The sequence below is a fragment of the Mastomys coucha genome, chromosome X (assembly GCF_008632895.1).
Source record: "Mastomys coucha isolate ucsf_1 chromosome X, UCSF_Mcou_1, whole genome shotgun sequence".
Classification (NCBI taxonomy): Eukaryota; Metazoa; Chordata; class Mammalia; order Rodentia; family Muridae; genus Mastomys; species Mastomys coucha.
Genome location: NC_045030.1, coordinates 108,778,987 through 108,784,832, shown reverse-complemented (window position 1 = coordinate 108,784,832; position 5,846 = coordinate 108,778,987). Strand labels below are relative to the sequence as shown.

At 39.2% G+C, this 5,846-nt stretch overlaps 1 protein-coding gene and 1 pseudogene across 1 annotated transcript in view; one reads left to right on the top strand and one right to left on the bottom strand.

The window, feature by feature from the left end:
- Window positions 1-5,846, bottom strand: part of Sh3bgrl (SH3 domain binding glutamate rich protein like) — an 84,198-nt gene that overhangs the window by 41,806 nt on the left and 36,546 nt on the right. The gene's annotated exons all lie outside the window — the stretch shown is intronic.
- LOC116090836 overlaps window positions 2,515-5,846 on the top strand; it is a 33,028-nt pseudogene continuing 29,696 nt past the window's right edge.

Here is a 5,846-nt window from a genome sequence, read left to right as displayed (position 1 = left end):
AAGTAGAGGCAGACAGATCTCTTTACATTCAAGGCCAGCTTGGTTGACTTAGTGAGGTTTAGGCCAGACAGACAGAGAGATAAATTGTTAACCCGTATCTTGAAGAAATATTTGTACATAATACCACATTGATTATATGCTGTTTATCAATTTGCTTATGTGAAGATATTAAATTGTTTCTGAATTGCTCAATTATTTGTAATAGGAACCTCCTTCTACAATTTAATTTGAATACAGAAAGGCTAATCAAGGAACCATATACAGTTTTATGACCAGATTGAATAGCTTATAAGAAACAGATCATTCTAAACCATGCAAAATACTAAAGAAGAGGCAGATATGATAGTACACCACTCCAGTTGGAGACATATGTTTAAGTCTATTATATTTAAAACCCCAAAAGAAAATTAACAAAAAAAAAAAAAAAAAGGAAAACTGTTGCATGTGCCTGTAATACCAGCCACACTTAGAGAGCCAAGGTAGGAGAATTGGTTGGGAGTTTAATAAAACTGGTCAGACTACTTAGTGAGATTTTGTCTCAAAAGAAATGGGGGAGGGGGCTGGCACTCGGCAGAAGATCACTTACTTGTCCAGCAAGCCTGAAGGCTTGTATTCAACTTCTCTGGACTGCTTTCAAAAGGAGCCCAAGGAGCAGTTAAACATTCACAGTCAAGTAGATGAAAGATGAAAGAATTCATCAAGTGATGGAAGAAGAAAAACAGATGTCTCAACAGGATATTCAAAAACATTAGACAAGAAGATGTGCCTGCCAAATGGAGAAATACAAAAGCAAACAACTTCTCATTTCGGTGCATTCCAGGCTTATCAGTTCAAAGTAATACTTTATTTACCAGCATTAACTGTAGCTAACTCCAATCAAGTGCTAACTTCAACGATGCCAAATCATAGTTATGGATCCTGGCTTTGCTATTACTGTCTGTAAGACCCAGGGCAACCTAAATGCTCTTGAGAGTTGGTTCTCTTTTGTATAAAATCCATACAGGTGCAAGGAATAAATGAGGGGGAGATTGGAAAGTGTCTGGCTTCATGCCTAGAACTTGAAAGGAACTCAGTAAGTGGAAGTCTTTCTACACTCATTACTCCTTTCTCCTACCTGTGCTTCAATCTTTTGCCAAAGTCCCATCATCCTTAGACCATATTTAGATATACTTATTTTCCTTCTCTGGATTATTTTTAAAAATGGGTTTTCTAGGACAATAATTACATCATTCTCCCCCTCCCCTTCCTCCCTCCGAACCCTCCCATATGCTCCACTAATTGTTCCCTTTCAAATTCACGGCCTCTTTCTTTTTATCATTTTGTTTCTTTTTTAGTTATAGTGTGTGTGTGTGTGTGTGTGTGTGTGTGTGTGTTCCAAAATACATAAATGCAACCTGCTCTGTCTGTATGTTACTTGTTATGAATTATTCTTAGCTTGTCCCTTTATTATTTTTGTTTTCATTTCACTTAAGCACACAATACATTAGATACCATTATGACATTTCAAACAAAGTGTACCTTGTGGTTATTATAGCAGTGGTTTCTAATCTATAATGCTAGCAATTCTGGAGGCTATGCCATGAGAATTGATTTATAGATAATGGTGAGGAACAGGAGTCGGGGAGACAGTAGGGATATAGGAACAACTTAATATAAGGGAGTTGTGAAGCTGTATACACACAAAGCACATTATTTCAAATTTGTATATACATTGTGATATTAACTAAATTCTAAATTTATTTACAAGTACTTACAAAGTTAATGGCAACTTTATGTTAGTATTTATTCTTTCATTAGTGGGCCATAAAAATTCAGTAACTATGAGAGACTTTCTAAATTCAGAAAAAAACAGATCCCAGTATCCAACTGTAGGGTTGTACAATGCTCTCTAGTGAGAGTCCCAAGACAGTCACATTGAACATAACATTTAAGAGGGCATCAAATTCAATAATCAGATAAGAATGTCTTAAAGCAAGTGCCTTTGGTTTAGTTTGTGTTGCTATAATAGAATATCTCAGAACAGGCAGTATATGAAAACCAAATTTGTTTCTCTATATTATAGAGGATGGTAAAGGACTTTTGTTGCTTCAGCAAAAAGAATCATAAGAAAGAGAAGAGAGAGGGAGGAGGGAATTAGAGAATGGAAGAGGAGAAAGAAGAAGACACACAAAAGAGGACTGAACACATCCTTGTATCACTCATTCTTCTCATAGCATCTACCCATGCACAGAAGCAGGGAGCTCATGAGCTCCTGAAAGTCTCATTCTTCATACTATCGCAATGACAAATTTTAACACGAATTTGGAAAATAATCCAATATTGAAACCATAGTAGAGATAGTAGAATTAAAATTTTAAAGTAAAACTAAATACAGAACAAAGTTACAAAATCTTAAAGCCCTGGTGCAGCAGAGCCACCAAAAGGATAATGTGAGAGAGGTGAGTCAGACAAGAGAAGGAGTCTAACCTGGCTCATAAATGTATTGAGGATTTGACCTCAAGTGCCTAAAACAGAATGAAAGACCGGGTCCCGTTTCACAATACAGAAAGCGTTAAGTGGGATGTTCAGCTGGACCTCCAAAAGGTAAGTTGATCCACAGCACAGGTGCTTTCACAGAGAAAAGGCTACCTTTGGCAAGAGAGTGAAAACAAGAGACAAGAGGCAGCCTGAGAAGGGAGGGCTGGGTACTTCGGTGGAAAGCTGAAGTTCCTAAGAGCAACAGCTCAGGGAGAGTGCCAATTAAGTGGTAAACTCTTGTTATTCAGAAAGCCTGCCAGGTTGCCCACAGTTCTTTCTCAGAAGGCAAACAGCAACACATTTGCTCCATCATCATCGCCACCACCCACCACTAAGACTATTTAGTGCTTACTGCAGGCAACAAACTACACAGCAAGCTTCATCTTGTTTAATCGCTCCAATTCTGTGATAAGTATGTATATTACCTGCATTTTCTTTACTGAGTTCTAGAGGGAATCATATATGTATTACAATGCCATATCTGGACAAAGAGTGTAGGAACAGTACAAAATTTTCAGATAGGCTTATAATAACTAAAACAAAATCAAGTACCACCGTTGAACAATTACTATTTTAAGCAATATGCTGGGCATATTATCTGATTTTACGTTTTAACAGTAAAGTATTATATCCTCATTTAACTGAAGTTTACAGGGGAAGAATAACATACATATGAACAGGAATATTTAGCATTTCCTGTGGAACAAAGATTAAGCTCTATATTGAATGCATAATCATGTTTAATTTCACTTGACAGTACCTGCAGAAGGTTGCTGCCATATCTCTTCTAGTTTGTCTTCTGTTGCTGTTATAAACATTATGATCAAAAACAACTTGAGAAGGAAAAGATCTATTTCTGTTTACAGCTTAGAGTAGGTTGTCATGCAGGGAAGCAAGGAGAGGAACTGAAGCAGAAAACATACAGTGATAGATACTGTTTTATGTTTGGCTTTCTTATACATCCCAGGTCCACCTGCCTAGTGGTGGTACTGCCCACAATGGGCTGTGCCACCTACATCAATTAGTAATCAATAAAAGCCACACAGACACACTCATGGACGAATCTTAATAAAAGCAATTCTCTAGTTGAGATGTCCAGTTCACAGATGAAGCTAACTGGTTGATATCTTTTACTCAAAGTCACTACTTTTATAACTAGAACCTTCTGGAAGACCTCTATTAATCATTTTCTGCCTTCATTTGTCTTTAAAAAGATTAGTATAGCCTATGAAAGCAATAAAGTCAACACAACTAGAACTGAAGAAGACATTTGGAATTTATGCAAAGTATGTTTTGGTGGTCCTGGCAGCTCATGCCTGAAGCTAAAGCAGAAGGATCCAAAATCAAAGAAAAGAATGCTTAAGCTTCCAAGAGAGAACAAGGATCCAGGAACAATTTAGCACAATGAAATGGAGGGAGTGACAGACAGATGGAAGGACAGAGGGAGGGAGGAAGGGAGGGAGAAGAAAAGGGAGGGAGGGAGGGAAGGAGGGAGGGACTGAGGAAGAAGGGAGAAAAAAAGGAAGGAGGGAAGGAGGGAGAGAAGGAAGAAGGGAGGGAAAGAAGGAGGGAGGGGGCAGGCAGGCAGGCAATGAGGAGGTAGGTGTAGCTCAGCAGTGCAGCCCTTGTAATAACCTGTGATGGCCTAGAGTGACTCACTAGTACTGGAAGGAAAACTCAACATCTTTAACCCCAAATTAAAGGACCATATATATTGTCTGTTTTTTCCTTAACTCCAAATATGTGTTATTATATTACACTACCAAGCCAAATTTCCTTTCTCTACCACCAATTGGGTGACCAATAATCAGATTACACTGTCTGAAGTGAATATCAGATTCCACAGGCATAAAGGCTCAGTCAGGAAAATGTCTCCACTTAAAAAACACACGAGCTCAAAGCATGATCTTCTTACAAACTATACTTTGGCCTCACAATTAAAAATGAAACGGTTTGAGAGCTAAAGCGATGGCTCAGTGGTTAAGAGCACTGAATGCTCTTCTAGAGCTCTTGAATTCAATTCCCAGCAATCACCCGGTGGCTTACAACCATCTGTAATAGGATCCAATGCCCTCTTCTGGTGTGTCTGAAAACAGCCACAGTGGTATACTCACATATATAAAATAAATAACTTTTTAAAATGCAAGGGTTTCCATTGCCTCTGTGGTGATATTAGTGAGAATGCTCTCTCCTCATAGGCTCTGGCATTTGGATACTTGGCCCCCAGTTGATAGTGCCACCTTAGGAAGCTTAAGAAGTGTGGCCTTGCTGGAAGAAGTATCTCACTGTGGAAGGGCTTTGAGGTTTTAAAACGTCTTAGTAATCCCAATTTGCTTTCTGTGTCCTTACAGTTCAAGGTGTAAGCCCTTAGCATCCTGCTCCAGCCTGCCGCTTGCTGCTCTGTTCTCTTGCCATCATAGCAATAGTCTCTTAGCTCTCTGGAAACAAAAGCCCAAACAAGCCCTTCCTTTTATAAGATAGTTGCCTTGGTCATATTGTTTTATCATAGCAATAGGAAAGTAATCAATATGCCTCCATTGGGATCAATAATCCACTCACTACAGCAACTCACAGAACTAAGAAAAACGTTCTACTTATCATTACATTTTACTATTAAAGACAGAAATGAGACAGGCTGCAGAAGTGACAGAGCTCCTGGGACAGGGTCCTTTCTACCTCCATCTGCCCCCAGGAGGGACTGCTTATCCACAGCCCTCTCTGCACACAGGTCTTACCAGGGAGAGCTGATCTCCCAGGAGTGCTGACACAGGCTTACAGACCCACAGAAGGAACAAGTTCCAGCCAGAGACAGCAAGAACATCTAACACCAGAGATCAACAGAAGGTGAAAGGCAAACGCAAGAATCTTACGAACAGAAACCAAGACTACTTGGCATCATCAGAACCCAGTACTCCCACCACAGCAAGTCCTGGATACCCCAACACACACCTGAAAAACAAGATTTGGATCTAAAATCATCTCATGATGGTGCAAGAGGAATTTAAGAAGGACATGAATAACTCCCTTAAAGAAATACAGGGGAACACAGGTAAGCAGGTACAAGCCCTTAAAGAGGAAACACAAAAATCCCTTGAAGAACTACAGGAGAACACGAGTAAACAAGTAGAAGCTCTTAAAGAGGAAACGCAAAAACCACTTAAAGAATTACAGGAAAGCACAAGCAAACAGGTGAAGGAATTGAAGAAAACCATCCAGGATCTAAAAATAGAAGTAGAAACAATAAAGAAATCACAAAGAGAAACAACTCTGGAGATAGAAAACCTAGGAAAGAAATCAGGAGCCATAGATGCAAGCATCACCAACAGAAT